Source organism: Pseudopodoces humilis, chromosome 19, assembly GCF_049639895.1.
Source record: "Pseudopodoces humilis isolate 2021_Gansu_Grassland_sample_001 chromosome 19, ASM4963989v1, whole genome shotgun sequence".
NCBI classification, from domain to species: Eukaryota; Metazoa; Chordata; class Aves; order Passeriformes; family Paridae; genus Pseudopodoces; species Pseudopodoces humilis.
The window spans coordinates 14,539,874-14,563,514 of record NC_142218.1 but is presented as its reverse complement, the minus strand read 5'-3'; the positions used below and the strand labels follow the sequence as shown (position 1 = coordinate 14,563,514).

Sequence of the window (23,641 nt, the reverse complement as noted above, 5' to 3'; positions counted from 1 at the left end):
CTGCTGATTCTGTGTCAATGCTTTGTTTGCCTACAGGCACCCGAAGAGCTGCAGCTACAACTGCTGCTGACTAAGGATAGTGGGCAGAAAGTTGCCTTCAGGCACAGCTGGCTGTAAACTCGTTAATACTCTTAAGAACATGTTTAGTTGTCAGAGAGCTATCAAACCCCATTAAATGATAAATTGTGTCAGTCTTCTTTCAGAGCAAAGCCCAGATGCAAATGGTGTGCTGGAGAAGAGAATTATAGATGAATGAAAATACTGAAAAGGCAAACTTGAAAGACATACACTGCCTTTAGACATCAGTGCAGTGACAGCTCTCAAGAGAGGATGAGAGGGGAAACATGTCCTATTTCTGCTGCTGCTAGCATGGGGGAAATCAAAAAAAGAAAACAAATGAATGGCACATGGAAGCTGAAGTTTCCCGTTTTTCTCTTGGCCTTGCCTTGTGCCCAGGATGATGCAATCCCAGCAAGCAGCACTGCTGGGAGACATCCAGCCCCTGATGCCTGGAGAGGCTGCCTGGAACCCAGGCTGGGCACCCCCACAGCCCTGGACACACCCAGAGCACTTGTGTGTCCTCCCTGCACATCCTTGCAGACAACCCTTGCTGCCATTCTCCAGCTAAGCCGGGGTCTCCCTCGAGACTGCTGGCACCATCAACCCCCTTTCCCAGCCTCTTGGACTCTGCTGTCTTCATCTTGCTCACACATTCCTGCCCTTTGTGCTGTGCAGTTGCTGCTCTTGGAGCACAGAGGTCGGGATGGCAGAGAGGCACTGCACAGCCCAGCCTTTCCCTGGAAGACAGCGAGAGACCCGGCTGGAGCTTCCCCCTGTGCCCAGAGCATCCCACCTGCCCTGCATCCCTGCTCAGCAGCTGCTCTGGGGCCAGGCTCCCGACCCCCGCACTGACAAAACCTTCTCTAGTGTGGGGCTCTCCTCTCAGGTGCATCTCCCATTCCCACCATCTGTCTTGCATTCAAGCGGACAGAGGTTTGGATTCAGAAAAGGCAAATATGTAAAGCAAAAATATAAAGCAAAAATAAAGACTGCCTTCCACCTCAGCACTGGTGAGTGTTTGGGAACAGCTCTTAAGATGCCTTTGGGATTTTACCCTTCACCAGGGAGAGACGATGCTCGTGATCGACACCCACCATGCAAAGCAGTCTGCTCAGCCTCAGACACTATTTACAGGGGATGCTGAGCTCAAAGTGTTGGTGTTTGCAGGAGTAGTTGTGGGAGGGTTTTTTTTAATGGTTAAATTCAATCAGGAATGTGCCAAGATAGCATGAAATCAACTAAATGTAATTAAGCGAAAACTATTAGCTTGATTGCTAAACCAGTCTTCCTCTCATGAATATGCATGAGAATAATTGATATTAATTCTTTTCAAATCTGAGGCACATTAGTCCTGCATATTATAGTGTAGAATTTTTTTGGAAGACTAAACCAGTTCCACTGCCGCTTTCCCACCAAAAGGCATAATTAGTCTTGCTGCAGTCATTGATACCATCCTGAGTTGCCACATGGAGAGGAAATTAGAACAGAGCTCAAGTGATTTTTTTGTCTGCAAAACACAATGACCTGTTTAAGATTTTTTTCCAGAACTGTTTTACCAGCATCAGCCACGTTAATGACACTCTGAAGAGACAGGGGAGCCTTCAGGAACAGAGAATCCCTGGAGACAGAAAGGCAGGGGCAATATCCTCTCCTGTTTAACGTGCTTGACACTGACATGGCCCTGTCAGCCAGGTGTCTGTCAGTGTGTCCGTGTGTCTGTGTGTCCGTGTGTCCGTGTGTCTGGGCTGTTCCCAAGGACTGACTTCAGCTCCCTGGGGCTGCTGCTGTCCCTGGGCTCCTGCTGCAGGTCATGAAATTGAATATTGACATTCTTCTTTTTTTCAAAAGAGACTTACGAAGCTTCTGCAGGTGGTGGGGAACACTTGCAGGATCACTCCAATCTCTCAGCACCTTCCCAGCTCTTAGTTCTTTATTCTACTAAAACCTTTTGCTTTCTTGTCAGCTTCTTGGCTCTCCCCCATGCCCACACCCCTCCTCCTGTCTGGCAGTCCGACCTTATGTCAGACAAAGGACTTTGATGCAGGAGTCCACCTTCCCAAGCCAGTGTTCCCAAGGCTTTTCCCTAGAGCAGAGCATGGAACCCTAGCTGACAGCTTTGGCACAAAGCCAATGAAGTGTTTTAATCTCAAGTATAGATGGTTCTTCCCTTTATAAGCACCCCACACTGGATTAGATGTCACATATTTAATAAATAGCAACAACTGTATACAAACTGTTTACAAAAGCAGCTGAAAACTAATCCTTGGCAACAAATCATTCATTTTAACATGGGGCCATAGCAAGTGGTGAGTAGAGCCAGTGGACAGCAAATCTGTGTGAACATAAAAGAAAAGGCAGCTCTAAATCAGCAGTTGAAGAAGAGAGTTTGATCTTGCCTCACTGTGAGAGTTTTGATGCACTCAAGCTCTAAATATAGAGGATGAAACAGAACTGTGAAGATGTGTACTTGGTTCTTGGTTGGGGTGCCTTTTCTTTTTCTTTTTTTTTTTTTTTTTGCTTGTTTCATTCTTTGTTTGCTTGTTTATTGTTGTGTTGCTTTTGAGGTATTTTTAAACTCAGTTTGAGCTCAGAAAATGCTCAAACTCTTTGAAGTGTTTGCTGGAAGTCTGGGAATATTCACTCCATGCTTGCTGACTTCTGGGCATTAACACGAGAACAAACCTTTGCAAGGCACAAGGGATAAACAGCTGCTTGGACAGCCCTTGGCTCTCCCACAGCTTTGCCAGCCTTTCCTATGTCCCAGTGTGCTCCCAGCAGGCACCAGAGCAGCCCTTCCCGCTCTCTTCTCCCTGAAAAGTGCATTTACAGAAGGAAAAGGAACATAAAGCCCCAGTGGCCATTTCCATAGGGAGCAGAGCCAGGGCTTTTTCGTTTCTTGGAGGGGTTGGGCTGTTTGGTTTTTAGTGGTTGGCTTGCTGATATTTTGCACTTAATAAAAGTCACCTGAAACTGTTTGGAAAATCCAGGTGTTCTGCCTTCTAGTGAAGGTTTATTGAAGAGAGGGGAGGGGAAGAGAAAGGTTTCCTGCAAGTGGCAGCTGAACAGTGCCAGGTGGTACATCCTATTTTAATCCAAGTGGAGAATAGCAAAGAGCAGAATTGAAGATTAAGGGAAATGATACACCTCACTGAGTTTTAGTGCATTTTTCAGTTACTTTTTTTATTTTTATTTTTTTTTAATTTTGGGTTTCTGTGTTAATATAGGATGTTGCCACACTATACACTGGGTGGTAGAAATTAATCTTGTCATGAATGTACTTCTCTGAAGGGCTGAGCCTTCCTGAGCCCTTAATTTGAGCTGATTGGACTGGCTCATTATCATAGCAGCAGATTTTGGAATAGCAAAGTTGAACCTTACTTGAACTTGTTGGCTCCATTAGTGCCGTTTTTCTTTCTTGCCCCCACCTCCATCCATGAATAATAATACCCAGTGCCCCTTTTTGAAAAACCCTACCAACCATCCTAGTAACTATCTGCCAAACAAACACACACTAATATTAAGAGAAGCACATTAAAGAGTCTGAGTTTTGTTTGGCAAAGATAGAACATGTCATTCCAGGGAAACGTGCAGTTCTGATGTCCTGGGAAACTGGGGATGTTTTGTCAGGCTCCCGGTCCCGTTCTCTCACACATGGAGCGCTCTGTGAGCGCCACAGCTTTGCTGTTTGCAGAGCACACACAGCGTGGGGCCTGGGGTCACTTCTGCTCTGTGCTTGTGCTCTGAAATGGCATTGCAGTTGCTGGACGCTCCTGGCCCGCAGTTTTCCTCTCAGAACAGGGCCCTGCCTGACTCATCCTGTGCTTCCAGGGGAAGCATCCTCATCCCCATCCTCCCACTGCGGGGAGCAGCCCCAGCCTGCTCTGCATGTTTCAGCTCAGGCCGGCACAAAACCCCAGCCCGTTCCCCCTGACAGCCCCGGGCTGGGGCAGGGCAGGGCCGGTGTCTGCAGGGCTGTGCCACCCACCTGCAGGTGCTGGCAGAGCCCCGAGAGCCGTGTCCTGCTCCGCAGGGTCAGCGCAGCCTGCAGCCCTGCCACGGCTCCGTTTCACAGCGGGCTGCACTGTCTGTCCCCAAGGAGCTCCGGCAGATGCTTCAGCTCCCTGCTCTGCCCTCAGGATAAACTGCTGAGACCACCGCAAACGCTGATTGCTGAGGGGGGTCACCTCAGCTCCCTGCAGCGCTTCCAGGGGCTCCCAACGCTCCAGACGTCCGAGAACGGGCACCCGTTCCTCTGCTGCCGTTCGGCTTCATCCCGAGCGCAGCACAAAACCCCTACAGGGCAGGATGTGGGCACTAAAACACAGCTTTTCAACACACACAGCATCCAGCATCCCTCCCTGACAGCACCTGTGACAGTCACCCGCTGCCTGGGGACCTGGCTGGTGGGAAACTGCTCAGCAGGTCTGGAAATGAGACACAGGGTGAGCCCAGCACAGGCACAAACCCACTGCTGAGGGGGGAAGACAAATCCAGCCCAGACTGTGAGTTGTTTAAAGAAGGCAAAATAATAAGGGAAAAAGCACTCAGCGTGCCAGGGAAATAAGTTTATAAGAATTACCAAGGGATGTAGGAATAACCTTTCAATGGTTGCAGTCTGGCACAGATGTGAATGAACATCCCTGGCAGCTGAGGGCTCTCTCTCCATGTGTTACATGGAATGAGCTGGCAATTCCCACGGCAGTCCTGAATGGCCAGACTGCTCAGAGCAGCTAATATTGGCTAATTGTCTTCCTTTATTTCTTGGAAAGAAAAAGAGTCCTAAGGGCAGTGACACTGGAGCCGTGTCCCAATTAACCCGCTGCAGGTTGTGTTGAGCTGGTCTCTCCTGCATCCCCTCTGTGAGGCACAAAGCGTGTCTGTTCCCATGGCCACTCTCCCCTGGGAAAGAAAGAAGAAAAAAAATGTGCTGCTTTCTATTTTTGAATGTCCTGCCTTTCCTGCAGCCAGGCAAAGGGTCTGACTTCTTTTCACTCTCCCTCTTTCCCATTTCTCTGTCGATTGATTGCTCACTGCCAGAGGGCATTATTGGCTTCAAAAGCTTCATTTTCTAGTTCCTGAGCCGCTCATCTTCTCCTGGCTCATTGCTGTTACTGGAGGTCAAAGTCCCAGAGTCTTTAGGCTGTTTTGGATTTGACCTTGAGAGCTTCTTTTGCTCACCCCACCACAAGAAACAATCCTTTGATCATTGTAGGCACATACTTAAATGAAAAAAATAAATCCAGTGGGCAGAGATTATTTAATTATATCGGTGGTGAGTGGAAATAAGCTGGAACCAAAACATTCCCAGCCAGGTTTAAAGAATAGCAGTGCCTGGGGCACCCCTGCTCTCTGTGGTGCTGGGGCCTGTGACACGCACCAAAAACTTGCTTCAGCTCTGGTACCAGCTTTTCCTGTGCTTAAACTCAAGGGTTGCAAGATGCAGTTGTGTAATTTACATGAAAATTACAGCCTGTTCCTGAAGTATTTCCACCTGGAATGGAAATTCCTAAACTGCAAGTTTCAGCAGTGGCCACTGAAAGCACAAGGCAAAAAAAGAGATGGGAGTAGTGAATCCTGAACTTCTGTGCTGTGCTGGCCAACCTCATCTGGCCTGGCTGGGGAACCACAGAAAAGATGGTGGTAAAAATGCAGGTGGTTTTTTTTTTCTTAACTAAGCTGCTTATATCCTGTTCCCTGCAGTATTCTAGAGAATTAGCTTGTTTTGCAAGGTCTCATGAGATTGAAATCTGACATAAGGTTTCTGCCATCATCTGGGTAAAAATACCTCTATCAGTCTATTGAGTAGTCAGTGGATTTGTTCAGGGAGCGTTCCTGGGATCAGCATTACCAGGAACAGATCCTTTTCCTGCAGGCAGCAGGCTGGGGACAGGCTGTCCTTTTCTGGGGTGGATAAGCCAGACGTGGAGCTGCTACTGCAGCTGCTAAGCTTGACTGGCTTTGGGCAAGTTGGATGTCAAACCAGACAAACTGGGGCATTCTGGCTGACACCCTGCTTTTGGAGACGAGAAGAGCTACTTGGCTGTATTAAAGCTGCCACATGTAAGAGGTGATACTGTTGGAAAACAAATAAAAACCCACACATACTTTGTCAGCAGGGCAGGAGGGGGGCAGGGATGGGTTCTGTTTAAAGATGTCTTAATCAAATCCATCCCCTTCTACACCTCTAGGTTTTGCTCCAAAATCCAGTTAAACCATGAAGCTGCTAAAGATCCCAGTTACCAAAGGGAGTGATAATGATGATACAAAGGAAGAAAAAGAGTGGCAAAACTGTGCTCCTGGATTGTTTCAGTACTCCATGGGAGAGCAGGGAGTTCCTGACAATTTACCTTTCAAATCTTTCAAATAAAACAACTCTTGAAAATTGCCAAAACATTAGCAACACAAACAGTAACAAACAGCAGGGTGGCTTTGTCAAATGACAGCAGAGGCTGCCAAGAGCAGTGGCTGAGGCCACGCTGGATGGGTTTGGCTCCATGGGCAGGGGGTCACAGGATGTGGGACCCCTCCCTGTGCCACTGCACCCCCATGAGTGGCAGACCACCACTCTTGCTCATACACTGGGTGTGCAGCCTGAGCAAAACTCACTTAAAGAAACTTAAAGAAGAGGATTTTCAAAGATTGGAATAGGGTGTAATGGGTCTCCTCCTCTTAGTGCCACCTCCTGCAAAACCTCCTCCCCCTGCACCAAAAAGTAATTCCCAAAGAAATGAGCTTGAAATAAATGTGGGACCAGGCTCAGTCCCTGCAAAAGGCAGCCTGAAAGAAGGGCTCTGGAGTGCATCTTGCAGGGCTCATCTTTCTCTTCCAAGACTTCTCCCTCCAAGTTTGGAGGAATTTTGGGATTCTCAGCAGAATCCCACTTGGATCTTGTATCCCTTTCCAAATGTGCTGTTTGCAGAAAGCAATTGCAGCCAACTTCCTCTTATGTGAATATGGTAGAAGATGTAAAATGGGAAATTTGGAGGGGCTTGGACAGTTTCTCAAAGAAAAACATGTTACTGTTAAAAAAATTCTTTTGAAGAAGAAAGTAACAATCACTAAGTCTCTGTGTTTGCAGTGCAGTGTCTGTGATGCCTTAAGATTTTTTAGCTTTTTATGTATTTTTCATATATTTGTAGCTTTGTAGATTTTTAATCTATACTTGTATGGTTTCTTGTACTTTTCCTGTCTTTTCTCACAATAAGCTAACCCTTACTAACACATTCTTGAAAATCTGTTTAGTCTTACTCTTAAGAAGATAATTTTTGACATCTTGTTTTCCACCAGAACTGGGGACATAACAAGAAATGGGGCAAAGAAACCCCTGGACCAACTCCAAGGGGCTGACACAGCTGATCTCCTATTGTGTGTACCTGCTAGATATACTAATTAATTAACATTATGAAAAAGTTATAAATATAATAATGTTATAAAAAATACAATTACAAAAACTGTAGAAATAATTTATCATGTGTGCATGGAGCCATTTTTGTGCACCTGAAAGCTTTCACTAAAGATTTGCTTTTTATATTATCACTCTTAATACCATTTGGAAAGTTTTGTGTTTTAATTCCAGGCACAGCTGCTGCTTTGAAATCAGGCTCTGGCAGATGTTATTTTGGGGTATTTAAGCCAGGCTCTTGCTGTCACCATCTCAATGTTCTTGGCTTTGTTACTGTTTCTCTGTTTTATTATTCTGAAGAAAATAACTCTGTTAGTGTTCTTTTTCTGGCGAGGAGGAGCTGTGCCAGCACCAAGTGGACAGACTCCAGGTGGCGGTGGCTCAATGCTCGAGTCCCTCCTGCTGCAGGCAGGTGCAGTGTCGCTGGGATTTCCCTCTGTGGACAGGAGTTTAATTCCTCCCGTGCTGCCTCGTGGAGCTCCTGAACTGAGCTGCAGCCCTGTGGCCAAACCCTGCCAAAGGCTGCCCTGCCTGCCTGTGATGCCAGGTGAAGGGCTGCACACGAGCGTGCACATCCCAGTCTGCCCTGTCCCCACCTTCACGAGGGTCTGTGGCACAAGACCCGGAGTTCACAGAAAAACCCCAGTCCCTGTTATACACCGAAAGCTCAACTCCTGCATCGGGGTCACTGCGTGCCCGAGGTCTCTCTGTGCCCACCCTGGCACTGCTGCACGGGGCAGGGTGCCAGCACACCCAGCAGCACCTGTGGCTGTCCTGAGCACAGCCCAGGGACCAACCTGGCTTCACCAAACTGTGCTGGATCCACCTGGTACCAGCCTGGCAGGGAGCCAGGCCCATCTCCTCCCATCGCTTTTGGGGGTTTATTAGTGCCCTGCTGTTCCAGTAAAGGTTGTGACAGTCTGAGCAGTTCTGTCCACTGAAAACTCCCCACCCAACAGGAACCCAGCTAAGATACCAGCCAAGGCTTCAATTTGCTTGTGACAGTGCCACCATAAAATATATGTTCCTTGTCCTTTCTATTCTGATATTCGCATTTTGAGGCTTAAAAATTGACTTATTCCTCCTTTCTCAGCCCTCTCCCACATCACCTCCTGTGGAGCCAAGAGTATAAAACACTAAGCCTTGTTGCTAATGGCCCAGGCAAATGATTTAATCAGTGATGCAAAAGGAGTTACGAGCCTGTAGGATGGAAAAAATGCCAGATAGACAGTAAGACTAATGAGGTAATGTGTAAATCCAGGCATTTTCTAACAGATGGGACATGGCAGAGTTGACATGCATATTATTAAAAGGGACGTAAAAACATAGACAAAACAATAGCCCGCGTTGGCCATAGCTTGATTTATGCAGTGGAAATTTTTTTTCTTCGGAAGGCAAAGGCAAGAAACATAGAAATCTGTGCTTAGTAGTAAAGTAACAGCATTGTGAGTGGAGATGCAACGCCTGTACCCAAACACAGCTGGCTCTGCAGCTCTGGCTGAGGCTGCCTCATGCAGCGACTTTCCCTGGGCTCCACAAAATAAACCAGAGCTGTCCCCACCAGGAAATGGGTGCCAGACACCCTGAGACAGCTCTGGGGACAGCTCTGGGGACGGCTCTGGGGACAGCTCTGGGGACAGCTCTGGGGACAGCTCTGGGGACAGCTCTGGGGACAGCTCGCTGTGCTGTGGGTTCTATCAGCAGCAGCAGCCCTGCAGGGCTGGGGAGGAGAGGAGAACTCAGGGACAGGAGCACGTTCACTATGGGATGGCTAATGAGGCAAGTCTGTATTTCTGCCTGCCTGCTTTTACTGGAGAACCCCTTGGAAATTCCTGGTGGTGAAATGCTGAAAACCGTAAAGCAAAAACCCTGAGTCATCTGTCTCAAACTGTCATCGCAGCTTCCCCTGTCAATCCACATGACCCACTCAATTCTCATCCATTTTCTCCATTTTGGGGGAGTTGTGAAAAATAACTACAACCATTCCAACTGATTGGTTATAACATATGCTCAAACTACAGTGATTTGGCTAAATTCTTCTAAGGCTGTACCACATTTTAGGCTTTATGTAATCCAGACAAGAGCACCAGACACAATCAGGGGAATTGGTCTGGCCTCAGTGCTGCTGTGCCCTGGGCAGACAGGCCACAGCTCAGTGATCTGCAGCAGCTCAGACAGGGAGAAAAAAATAATATAAAAAAGAACATAGTTACTAATGTCATTTTCCATTGAGATAGTGCATGAAATCAATCTATCGTGCTAAATCTACAAGTTCCAAACTGTATACATAAGGTATATTAAGGGATTTGGAAAGATTAAGACTAGCTCCTATGCGTCTGTGTGTGTATAAGCATGATTGTTTTATCTGTGAATTACCTGCCACTGCAGAAAAGGCAAAGGGAAGCGGCCTTGTTAGGAGCAGCATCAGCGGGAATGCTGGCTCAGAGCTGAGCTCTGCCTCTGCTCCTCGGGTGGTGAAGGAACCGGGAGCCTGAGAGTGGCCCAAAGCAGCTGGCCCCGTGCTCAGCCCCATGTGAGACCGTGTTCATCCCAGCCCTGTGTGAGACCGTGTTCATCCCAGCCCTGTGTGAGACTGTGTTCATCCCAACTCTGTGTGAGACTGTGTTCATCCCAACTCTGTGTGAGACCGTGTTCATCCCAACTCTGTGTGTGACTGTGTTCATCCCAACTCTGTGTGTGACTGTGTTCATCCCAACTCTGTGTGTGACTGTGTTCATCCCAACTCTGTGTGAGACTGTGTTCATCCCAACTCTGTGTGTGACTGTGTTCATCCCAGCCCTGTGTGAGACCGTGTTCATCCCAACTCTGTGTGTGACTGTGTTCATCCCAGCCCCGTGTGAGACCGTGTTCATCCCAACTCTGTGTGAGACTGTGTTCATCCCAACTCTGTGTGAGACCGTGTTCATCCCAACTCTGTGTGAGACTGTGTTCATCCCAGCCCTGTGTGGGACCGTGTTCATCCCAACTCTGTGTGAGACCGTGTTCATCCCAGCCCTGTGTGAGACCGTGTTCATCCCAACTCTGTGTGAGACCGTGTTCATCCCAACTCTGTGTGAGACCGTGTTCATCCCAACTCTGTGTGAGACTGTGTTCATCCCAGCCCTGTGTGAGACCGTGTTCATCCCAGCCCTGTGTGAGACCGTGTTCATCCCAACTCTGTGTGAGACCGTGTTCATCCCAACTCTGTGTGAGACTGTGTTCATCCCAGCCCTGTGTGAGACCGTGTTCATCCTGACTCCGTGTGAGACTGTGTTCATCCCAGCCCTGTGTGAAACTGTGTTCATCCTGACTCTGTGTGAGACTGTGTTCATCCCAACTCTGTGTGAGACCGTGTTCATCCCAACTCTGTGTGGGACCGTGTTCATCCCAACTCTGTGTGAGACCGTGTTCATCCCAACTCTGTGTGAGACTGTGTTCATCCCAACTCTGTGTGAGACCGTGTTCATCCCAACTCTGTGTGAGACTGTGTTCATCCCAACTCTGTGTGTGACCGTGTTCATCCCAGCCCCGTGTGGGACCGTGTTCATCCTGACTCCGTGTGTGACTGTGTTCATCCCAGCCCCATGCGGGACCTCGCTGCCTGCCCGGCCAGGTGCTGTCCCCTGCTAACCAAGGGGTTCCCGACATCTCTGCAACTGCCTCCTCCTCCAGTGCTCACTGATCACTGCCGTGTTAGAAAATACAGCATTGATAAAACAGCATTAAAGCACCGCAGTGACTGGAGCCTGTGGGAAGGAGCTCCTTGCTCAGAGCGGGAGGGGATCCCAGCATGGCCTTTCCAGGCAGAAATTCCTTATGAAATTCCTTATGAAATTCCTTATGGAGCAGCTGGGACAGGCTGAACGGGGTCTGAGGACTCGGTGCTTTTAGATCTCCTGTTGTTTGCGGTGCAGCTCGCGGTGCCCCGGCAGGGACCAGGGCTTGTGGCTACTCCGGGAGAGCGGCCAAGGCTCAGCCCTCTCTCCCCGAGGTCCCAGCCGGGCTCTGGCTCTCCAGCGGCAGCCGGGACAGTGTGTGCTGCTCTCCAGCCCCTCTCCCCTCGGGACTGCTGCCCCCGGAGCCCGCAGGAGGCCGGCGATGATCCAGCCGGGCTGCGGGACTCAGGCAGCGCGGCTTGGCCGGGGCGCACCCGGCCGAGCGCTCCCGGACTTCGGTCCCAGGATTGTGTCAGGGGAAGTGCTTACAAGGAGAGATGTTCCACGGGCAGCCCAAACTGGCTGTGGCTGTCGGGGCACGATGGAACACGAGCTGCTCCAGAGCTCTCCCCTGGGCTGGATGTGGGTGTGGGCAAGGCAGGATCCCCCAGGATGTGGGGTACAAAAAGCATCCTCTGCAAAGATTTTCCTACGGGGTAAAGGCCCATTACGAGGACTTCCTGGCTTAGGCAGCTATATATAGCAGCAATAATCCTATTATGCTGATCCTAAACTGTCCTCCACCGAGCAGTGAAGTGAACTTTACAGAACACTAGAAGCCTAATTAAGCCTCCAAGCCCGCTGTGAGCAGCTCAATTCTGCCTCTGTGCAGCCACAGGGTCACGTTATGATAGAAACACAAACACATTTACCACACACACCCCAAAGGCTGCTCCCTGCCTTCAGTCAGCTGCTTTGAGTAAATGCAATTGAATTCTTTGTAGGAAAAGCTGTCCTACTAATTCCTATGACAGAGAGCCCAAATCCATGCCCACATACCCATGGTAATAACGTTGCCCTCACAAATGGCTGTGCCAAGGCTGAAGGCTGCTCACACCCTTCTGTATTTTTTGCACAGCTGTGAGGATAAAGAAACCTGGTACTGACCAGCGAGGCCCTGAGCCTGGCCTTTCTGGAGAGGTTGTGTAAAGAAGCAATATTACACCTACAGCCAGTACAGGAGCTGGGCTGCAGCAGCCCTGGTGCCTGAGCAGCTGCCTCAGGCTGTGCCAAGTGTCAAGGCAGATTGGAATGGCCCAGCTGCTTCATTATGGCTGCAAGAGGCTGTGTGACAACATCCATGCTTCTCCCAAACCGCTCTTCATGTCTTTGAATGCCTCCAGGAAAAGCTGAATATCAAGGAGCTTTCCTGGGCAGAAACCAAAGGAATGGCCAAGGCGAGAGCAGCTGCAGCTGGAAAGGGCTAAATGGAAGATTATCCTGAAATCTTAACATTGCTAACTAATGTCTTAAACATTGCCTTAAAAACCCCAAAACGACTCTCGATCCTGCACACAGCACATGTCTCCCTGCTATGAAACTCTGTGTGATGCATACCCAGGACCAGGCCTGACCCCAGGATGTCACAGCACAGCTGGAGGTGCTGGCATCACCCTGTACATGGCCAGAATGGCTTACTGCCTACCACCACTAAACATGCATTTTGGTGACTTTTTCAGAACTTCCTTCCATCTTTTCCTAATGGAGGGCACGTTTGATATTTAGCTCTAGAAATTAATATCTTCAAATGCTTGCTTTTTTGGTGTAACAGACTGAGACAGGCTAAATATTTGTGCTCTTGTCTTGCCTGGCTGGTAACCCAGATACTATTAGTGAAGCACAACTGGGTCATGAGAATTAATATTAGCATCTGCGTTAGCTGCTTTATTTACATCACTGTAGCTGTCAAAAGTTGTGGTAGCTTAAAAGGAACACGGTTTATTCATGCTGACACCAGCAGTGGAATAGCTGGATGAAGGCTGGCTGGCTCCTCAGGACTGGGCTGGGCCCATGGCAAGCACAGACCCAAGCTGGGAAAATGCCCTGGGAACTGTCTGGGCAGTGAGGGGTGAGGGGCACAGCTCGTCCCAGTTCACACAGCCCAACAGCATCCACAGTGTTTCTGTACTGCCCCAGACCAGAGGGAGAGCTTCTGGAAGAACACAGGATGGAGGGACTCTGAAGTTATGGTTAAGTTATAAAAGCTCTGATCACTGTTTCAATATAATTAAGGAATTAATTAACTTCCCAGCTCAGTAATTATGGAAGCTTCAGCCCCATGAAGTAGCACCACATCCCCTGGTCCCTGTGGGCCTGGCAGTGGTCAGCAGGGGGGTGCCCCACAGGTCTTGCTGGAGCAGAGGGAGTGCTCAGAGGGGCTGTGGGTGCTGCCAGCCCTGCAGGAGTGAGCACCCAGAGCTGAGGAGAACGCTAGCAGGGCTCTGTTCAGCACAGCAGAGACAGGGACTGAGCTCCTCTGTGATGTGCAGCCCGAGCTCTGTGCAGGTGCTCAGTCACTCCTGTGAATGCTCTGCCCTGGGGGCTGCTGCTGTGAGCCAGCGGGGCTGCCAGCCAGTGCATCTCCTCCTGCTGCACCCTGGCCATGGCCACCACCCTCTCCAGCAGCTGCCACCTCCCGTGCTCTGTCTCCTTTCCAAAATCACCCATGACCAAGAGCCAACCGTCCTGTAAACAAAGCCAGTGCTGGGTTTCAACTTTATATGAACTAATACAAATTTCTGATAACTGAAGTCTCAGCAAGGAAGTCTTTAAATAACTTTGGCAGGGGGCATTTTATCGGCAGAATTATTAGAAATATTTTATCAGTAAAAAATTGTATCAATTTATTGCCCAGTCTGCTCAGAAAAACTATGAACAAAGAAAACTAGGAAACGGTTTCACAAACTGACTTTACTAGGCAACAACACTGTCAGTTCTCTGGGTACTTAAAAGTCGTGTTAAGTCAGTATAAAACAGCAGAGCAGACTTTGAGACACAGCCATTCCAGGCAGGAAAGGAGCTGGGCTGGGCTCTGCTGCCTTTGCCTTTGTGTCCAGGCCAGGATGGAAAGAGCTTGGGAGCTAAGAGGACAGTGCAACACTGCAGTGAGCGTTCCCTGGCTTCCTTTAACCATCACAACTGCACTGCTGATCTTTTCACCCTGTGGGTCAGGCAGATCCAGCCACCTGCACCAGGAATGCAACTGTCTGCCTGCTGGACAGCCCAGGGTCACTGAACTAACTAAAGCATCCTCCCACACGGACTCAGAAATTCTCACATTCCTCTTATAATCCTGTCTCAGATGTTCTATGGATCATTTTTTAAGCTATTGTATCACAACAAAGGCAACATCTATTTTTTAAAATGAGGAATCTGGCGATCCCAGAGCCAGAGGTATTGTTCTCTGTTGGACTTGGATGCATCAGCTGCTGAGTTTCTTTTTTCCTTCAGGACACACAATTAGCCATCTGGAAGCTTCATCAACACATCAAAACAGCAGCTATAATTGTGCTTATTAAATAAGAGTCTAAATCTGTCCCAGAGAAAGCAAAACTCTCTGTAGCACATGAACCCATGGCAAGCCTGACCTCCCTTAACCAGCAGCAACTGGTGAGAAGAGAAACTGTGCCTGAGGCATGAACTTCAGGGTGAGAGGGATGATCCCTCTCTGTCTTGCCAGGTGCTGTCAGTGGCATGGACCCAGCAAAGCCTCCAGCCTGGGTACAAATATTCCCAAACTGCAAAATCCAGCAGAACCTAGTGACTATCTCAGAGTGTATTTTACATGGCAAGGTAATGCTAGTCCCTGGAATTCTACTGGTCTGCCTAGGCTGAGGATGAGCAGGGGAGAGCTGGGAGCTGCAGGACGTTCCCTTTGTCTCAGGAGCACCTCAGAGACAGCACAGCAGGGTCTGCACTTTGCTTGCCAAACACCCAGTCCCAACCACACCTGCCTGTCCCACCACCTCACCCCTGCTTCTTCTGCAAACCTAGATCCTAAAAATCCCACTGAGCACATCCAGTGGCAGAAATTTGTCCTTAGAGGTTCTGATCAGTGTGGTAGCAGGCAATAGCAATTTGCACACAATCAAGTGTGATTAACCTTGAGAACCCATTACTGCCACCTCAGCTTCCCAGAAACCCCATCCTAGCCCCCCACAAGCCTGCTTGCAGCAAACTGAATTTCCTTGAACAAGAAAGAGGAATGTTGGCTTCCAGAGACCAAGGTGATGCTTCACTGCACCCCCTCCCACAAGCACCTGAATTCCTCCCAGCAGTAGAAACTCCAGGAGTACAAAGTAAAAGCATTTGGAATACTTGAAAATACTAACAAATGCTGCTCCTAGATCTGAGGAATGAGTTGGAGCCGTTTTGTTGCTCTCTGCATTGCTGTTGTGGGGCCAAGAGATTGATCCAGGGGCTGCTCTCCTCATCCAGAGGTTCATGGGAAATAAATGCAGGGGGAACAGACAATATATGAAGAACTGGTGGAAAAAAAGTGTTGCTCTGACTGGTTATTTCTGACAGAGAGCTCTGAGCTTCTGCTGGCTTTAGTTTTGCTAACTGTACTTTTTAATTTTGGCAAGGATGCCTGGAGCCCAGGAAAGGAATGCACTGTATATATAATTATAAATCAAAATATAATATAATACAATAAGTAAAATGAACACTGAAGAATACCACTCAGTAGCTGCGTATGACATCTACCTAATTGTTCCAGGCAGTGAGTCACCACTTGAATTAAAGAGGTGCAGTGAGGTGGTGGAGGGCCAGCTCTGCACAGTTGGGCTCTGACTCCCCTGGCACCTACCTCATGCTGAAGTGAAATCCAAAACCAACTCAGCTTCCCTCAGGACCCTGAGCTCAGCCCTGTCCCACCCCAGTGCCCTTGCAGAAACCTCAGCACCAGGCTGTACCTCCTGTACTTTATAGGCAAAGAGTTAAATGCCTGAGAAATGGGATCACAGACCTGAGCCCAAAGCAGCAGGAGGAGTCCGGGTCTGGGGCAGAGCTAAACATCACCGTAAAAGGCAGACACTGGAACTTCCAGGAGATGGATGCATACACCAGGGCAGTCCTTTCCCATAGGAAAAAAGGGAGAAAGGGAGGTTGTTGCCATGCCCTGAAGGCTGGAGCACATGTTTGAGACTGGAGGAGTCAGTCCAAACTCTAATCCCTGCTCTGCCAGGCTGGAGCAAATCTAGCAGGGAGGGAAACGATCTGACAGCGCTGCTGAGCTTTAGTGCTGGGGCATGGGAGGCTGTGAGGAGCAGGAAAAGCTGGGACAATTGGTGTTTTTAAGTGTCCACTTAATCACAGAACATCCTGAGTTGGAAGGCACCCACAAGGATCAATGAAGTGCAACTCCTGGCAAAAACAAGCCCAAACAATCCTACCATGGGTAATCAAGGATTTAGAGAATGGAAATGTGAGGGTGAGAGGGACAAGGATGCAAATTCAACAGGTTTCTGCTGCTGACCTTAATGCCCTGAGTGGAATATCAAATTTGCATGAAGATAATGAGCAGGAGGATGGATGTAAGAAGAAACCATTACCCTGTGTGTGGTAACACAAGCCCCAAACACATCTGCACACACAGACCTGCGCCCTGAGCTGCGACACCACCAGCCACAGGCAGCACCTTTCCTGAGCCCCCTGTTCCTGCTGCTCCTGTGGCAGCTGCTTGTGGACTTCCAAAAACCAGCAGTGCAAAATAATTTAGTGCTGCTTCTCTGCAAGATGGAAGGATCCCATAATAATGTCATGATGATTTCACAGCAACTTTAAGCCAGTTTCCATCCTGCTGTCAAAGCCATGTGTCCTTGGCTTCAAACTGCTTTCTCCCCACTGGAATTCAGCCACCTCTGCACTGGGACACACTGGGATTTTAATCCTGTAATTGACAGCATCAATCCTGGCCTCAGGGGCTTCCCTGGGAGCGAGGAACATACTGCAGCATCCTTCAGTTCTGCTTTCAGACAATCAGATATTTCCAGCAAGCTGTTAATCTTTGAGAAGTCAGCTGGGCTTTGGTCATCATTACTTAAATGGAATGGATGGCAGAAGGTAGGTACCTGAAACCTCAATAAAAACTCCAGCCAAGAGGTGTGAATATTTCATTCCTCTGCTAGGGCAGCAGCTACAGATTGTGACAATGCTGATGGCTTGCAGCTCTGGCTGGCCAAAACAAGGCAAAAAAAGCCTTTACTACACATTTTTCTTTACAGGATTCCAGAAAAGCTCTTGGTCTTTTTGAAACATCAACCACAACCTGAGAAGGCTGGGAGTATTTCCTTCGCAGGGTTTTAGTTCCTAAAGTACTCTACGTTTGTGATGCTTGGGATGGGAATGCCAATGATGAAAGCCCGTAAATCGAGGCTCCCAACACCTTGTGTGTGGTTTCAGTGAAGCAGATTTGTTTACAGCACATTAAGGGCACTGGGAGCTTTGAGCATTTTTACCAGCTGTTCCTTGCGATTTTTTGGCAGCTCTCAGGATGTCATTGTCATTCCCAGCATATCTCAGGGTGGCTCTCAGGAGCCCAGGAATGGCAGCCAGCCACTGGGGCACCCTCCTGGAGGTTCACTGTGCCCTGCACATTCCACTGTCTTTGTGAAAGGAACCCCCCCTTCTGCTGTGCCTCGGAGTGGGAGAGGTCTGCGTGTCAAGAAGCTCCTCCATTGAATGCAAGATGCAAAAGCACAAAGGAAGAACAATTTTAAAACTGTTAAAAATATTATTTTAGTCCTTTCAGAGCTTCTCACTAGAAGCTTTTGACTTACTGAGAGAAACAAAAAGGTGTTAACTGTGCTGCTGAAAATAGAGCCCCTTGCTCTCAGGCTGAACCCAGACAGGGACTTTCCAGAAGATCTCACAGCACAGGTTCATGTGATTGTCCCTTACAGTTTCTCTTTCTGATATTTTGATCCACATCTGTTTTCCTCTGCAGGAAATTAACTGCTGTGCTTGGTGGCTGCTCCTTCATCTGGTGAGGGATGGATCTTTATGGTTCTCATAAGACCTTCAAGATACACAGGCTGTAATTTGGGTGTTTCCCTTTCTTGCACATCAAATTCATTTTTGATTTGCTCCTGCTACAGAGGTTTTTTTTGTGGTTTGTTAATGTATTTTCTTTCTTCACTGACAATGCCTCAAGTGACTGTGATACATTCACCTGTGAACTCCGGCAATACAGAGCACATTTTGTCCTGGGACAAGGCTCACTCACTCAATGCAAGGAATTAATCAGATATGCTGATTCTCATGCTGATGCAGTACCTGCTCCTGACACTTTCAAACATGATTACAGGCAAAAGGGTCATCATTTGCAGGGCCATCAAGACAACCGGAGACTGAAGGACTTTACAGTGTTCAATGACCAAGCTTGTGTCAGCCACGATTTAGGCTGATGAAACAATCAGTCCCACTGCTTCACAGAACAAGCTTTAAAAACCCTGCCATTTCTAAAGGTTAAAAAAAGCTGTCTCTCAGCTCTTCCCAACGCAAAACAGAGCACAAATTAGTACAAACCAGTGCCTCAACACAACTATGTCATTTGCATTTAGACTGCTAAAGAGTTGAACACAGACCTACACTGAGGCCGAGAACATCAGTGCCCAGTGACACTGCTGAGCCAGAGCGAAGATGTGGGGTCGGAACCAGATGACAAAGGCATGACAGGGTAGGAATGAGGGAATGCCTGGGGGAGAGTCAGTCCCAGGGAGGAGGAAGAGCATTTGCTGTTAAAGCACACAAACTGGAATTGGGTAGTCTGGGTCCTTTTCACAATTACGGCATTTTGGATTTGTTCTGTGACCTTGGGTAAATAATTGATTCTCTTTGTGCACACTTTCCTCATCTGTTAAAGAAGGTTAATAGCTACTGCTCATAAAGGTTGGCTTTTCCTGGCTTAGGTGAAGGAATGAGGGCAGACTTTGGCAGATGTGCTGAGTGACACCATGGAGGTAAAAAGTGCAAATAATTATTATTTCTTTTACCTGAGGTAGGTGCTAATCACAGATGTGTCAGTGGTGCAGCACTGGGGTAAACACCCCAGTTTTAGGTGAGGAGTTGCCTGCCATGGGAGCAGGATGAGTTGCCAGGCCAAGAAGAATAATAGAATATTGTATTTTCTCTAAGCTTTCTCCAACCTAACTGTGATGCACAGTGGATGTACTCACTTGGGATTGTGTGAGCTGGCTGAGGGTGGCACAAAAATCCCTCACACAGAGTAGTCTGAATGTGACCACATTTTCAATCCCTTTCTACATAAGTTGTCATAATTCACAACACTCCTCCTTACAGAGCCTTCCTGACCACTTTTGGTACCTAAAATTGATTTTTGGGGTCTATAACCAACCATTTTTACTACACTCCAGAGTAACTGAGAGCCTCACACAGTGGGATGTGGAATAACCACATAACATTCAGTGACTTGATCAACACAGCAGCTGACAGATCTGATAGCATGGTCTGACCAAAGTACTGAATTTCTGTGAATAGCCAGCATTTGCACCAATACACCTGAGTAGAAAATTTAACTCCCAATAATTAGAAACCCTTTTAAGTCAAGCTGTAATGCTGATGGTCCACATAACTTTGTGTTACTTCTTGTTTCCAGTAATATTGGTAATGTCCAGAGTCTCCTTCTGTGGTAAGTGCCCACAGAAAGCTACAAATTCACTGTGCTGCTCACCCAGCTGTTTGTTGGTGTGAAAATGCAGAGCCCAGCCCATCCTCAGCATCAGCGCTGGCCTGAATCCCTGCAAAGTCGCTCACTTCCATCTCAGTGCACAGCAAAGAGAAAATCCACGAGCAGTAATGCTATTGTGGCATCAGCCTCTGGCAGGCTCCATCTCACCAGAGGGAACCTGGGACACTGCACAGGGAGCAGAGGGAGCAGAGCTGGGTCTGGCACAGCAGGGCCCCTCTACGGTGCCACAGCCAGCGCTGCTCTGCTCCCTGTGGGCTGTAAAACAACCACGCTGTGCCCCAGCAGGGTGCAGGCCCTGCACTGCCAAGGTGAGTAATAAACCAGCCTGGACTGCAGATGATGTTTCCTGGTCATACAACAGCCAACAGCATCCATATAATTTTACCTAATTGCTTAGATTTCTATATATTTTATAAAAAAGAAGCCATGGGCGCGTATAAGGGAGCTCACATTTTAGGAGTTTCCTATTATAGATGTCATTCCCAATGGTTAACTCATCTAAGTGTGACTTGAGTAGCCCACATCATCAATATTAAATGTGACATTTACTATCAAGAGCAAGGTTTTGGGGCTGTTGCCAGCCCCACTCACTGAGCTGTAAATATTTTGATCACAGAAGAGGCAGAAGGAGCTCAGCCCTCACTCCCGGCCGACACCAGCGGGGAGCTGACGGCTGTTTCCCCAGAGCCCCGAGGGGCTCAGCAGTGGCAGCCTTGGCAGGAGCCTCCTCGGCTGGGGAGCCAAGGCTGTGAGTAACCCTGTGCCCAGGCTGGTCCCTGAGCTGCCTTCTGAGCGTGTGACAGGCACAGGGGAGGATGGAGATGTTCCCTGCTGTTATTGCAGTGGGGCACAGGGGAGGATGGGGATGTTCCCTGCTGTTATTGCAGTGGGGCACAGGGGGATGGAGATGTTCCCTGCTGTTATTGCAGTGGGGCACAGGAGGATGGAGATGTTCCCTGCTGTTATTGCAGTGGGGCACAGGGGGATGGAGATGTTCCCTGCTGTTATTGCAGTGGGGCACAGGGGGATGGAGATGTTCCCTGCTGTTATTGCAGTGGGGCACAGGGGAGGATGGGGATGTTCCCTGCTGTTATTGCAGTGGGGGGACAGTGTTCCCTGTCCCACCACAGCACCCAGTTTCCAACAGGTCCCTCAAGCAGGATCAGCATCACGTCACCTTCCCTCCTGGCCACCAGCCGAAGTCTGGCAAGTGATTTGTGCAATGATTTGACCCTCTGGTGGTGTTTTACAGACAGTTTGCTCATGGCTGTGGCCAGCCCAGAGCTTCAGCTGTCTGGGCTGTTTACACATCAGTTAAATCACACGTGTGGATGTTCAGCTGCAGCCCCAGACATGGGGTGCCTGCTTGGGCACTGTGCTGGATTTTGCTGCAGCTGCTCTGTGACTGGAGTGGGATCTCTGCTAAACACACACAGAGGTACAAACCTGAGGAGCTGCTGTTATCACTGATTCCTCCTGTCCCACAGCAACAGCGCTGTGGAACTGAGGAGAAGAGAGGCCCTTGAGAGGGATCCCCACATCAGAGCTTTCACCCTTCCAAAGCCACCCTGAGTCACACTTCTCAGTGCTGCAGCCACAACTGGTCCTGGCTGCCAGCTGTGCAGTGCCTTCTTTCCACACAAAAAGGAATATTTTGGCAACTACATGATTTGCCAAAAATATATCGCTCAGCTATGGAAGTAAGGAAACACCAAAGAAGTACTGGCAAATAGTTGGGGATTTTTTTCATAGGTTGGTATTTTAAGGGAAGAAGTTTTGGAAGATTATCAAGTGTGTTTTTGTGAATGTGACCCTACAACTACACATGATGAAGAAGTCTGCAAGGTCTCATTACTAAGGAATGGAAAAGTATAATAAAAACTGCAAACATCCAACAGCTTCATTACTTCCATTATCATCTTTTATCTTCGTTTAATTGTATGTATCAATTTTTAATAAAGAAACTTCATGTGCCTATGAGTTAGATCTTACTGAGAGAGACTTTCATTGTCTGCAGGAACACAGCCAGGCTAGCTGGATCATGGAGACAGAGAAACAAGGTGAAGCAGGATTGAGCATCTTAGTTATTGTGGTCTGCATGAAGAACAGAAACACTTGTTAAACTTCACTCGGTGTCATTTAATGTTATTAGCCCTCCTGGACCAGAGGGATTTTACTGCTCCTCCAAATAATGACAAATGGTGCAGCTGGACTGAGATGAGCTATTCACTCCCATGATAATTACTGCACAATGATACTAAAGAAGCATTCACCAAAAACTTCCCTGGTTAATGATGTTTAATTCATTATTAAATGCAGCTCATTACTGTTGGAAATAAGGCCATTTAGCAGCCATCAGCTTTGCTAATATTGCTGAATGTCTTACAGTGGTCAGACAGAAAGGGAGAAGACAAGTTTTAAAAATATTTTTTCACTTCAGAATAAAAATTTTAAAAAATTCTGCCAGTGTTTGGTAATGAAATAACACCCAATATCATCTGAATCTCTTGCTTCCTTGTAAAATCAGAGTAGCCAGTTTTCTCCTGGAACTAACATCTCCTTTACATGAGACTTTAAAGATGAATTTCAGTGTGAGAAAATCTCTGTATTCAGCACTCGCTGCCCTCCTGCTCCCCACGTGCTGTTCCAGTGGTGCAGGCATTTAACACAGCCTGTCTCAGCCTTTCCTCACTGGCACCGAGCCCCCAGGCTTCCCCCAGCGGGTGGGGACACTGCTGCTCTTGCAGGGGCTCCCAGCTGAGCTGCAGCCCCTCTGGAGGGTCTGGGTGTCACCAGGACAGGCTCCCACACCCCCCACACCCGGGCTGCTCCTGGGCCAGAGGCTCTGCTTCCAAAGCTCATCAGGGAAAGGCGTTCCGTGACTCAGGTCTAACACCACGTAAATGTTTCTCTGAGCCCTCGAGTGCAATTCCCAAAGCTTTTCCCAGTCTGGAGACTTCTCCTTTGATCCACAGACCCTGCATTGCCCAGGGCCAGAGCTGTGCTGGCAGGGCAGATACCTCCAGTATAACACCCCTTATGTGAGGAGAGCAAAGCTACAAACTCTGTCACTGGGGTCTCTGCTGTCTCAAGGCCCTTGTCTATCCTGACACCACAAATGCCAGTTTTGCATAGAGAAGTTAGGGCTTGAGGGGGGCAGGAGACACAAGCCACCCTCCTGCAGTGGCCTGTCACCTCTTTGGGCTGGGTAAACCCAAAGACCTTTCTGACAAGCAGATGTGCTAAGGGTTCTGCCTCCCTTCTCTCTCCCTCCTCTCTCTTGCTGGGGATGGCTCTCAGCCCTCTCAGCTCCTGGGTGCTGCAGCTGCCCAGGCACACAGCACCTCCTGGTACGTCAGAAATGCAGGTAAAACCAACAAATCACCCATCGGCCACCACAGCGAGCAGAGAGCAGAACGGACTGGGATCAAATCAAACTGAATCAAATAAGGAGGTGGATCTAGAGGTCTGCAGGTTCCCCAGAGCAGCCCCCCAGGAGCACCAGAGGCAGCAGGCAGGAGCTGGATTGCTGTGGAGAAGACTGGTTTCACCTGGTGGGATGGGGCACGTCAGACTGCTCAGCTCAGTTTTTCACTCAGCCCTCCTCAGACAACCAGAGTATTGCAAACTGAGGGAGCTGAGGTGCCAATTTCCTCCAAGAAGATATCTCAGCACTAATTCACACCTTTTGAGCTAAAAAAAAAGTACAGGGTAATGTCAGGTTATAAAACAGGCCCTTGACTTGCCCTG

At 48.5% G+C, this 23,641-nt stretch overlaps 1 protein-coding gene across 1 annotated transcript in view; it reads right to left on the bottom strand.

The window, feature by feature from the left end:
• The window catches only part of KCNB1 (potassium voltage-gated channel subfamily B member 1), a 102,547-nt gene that overhangs the window by 9,187 nt on the left and 69,719 nt on the right, over positions 1-23,641 (bottom strand). The window lies entirely within an intron of this gene.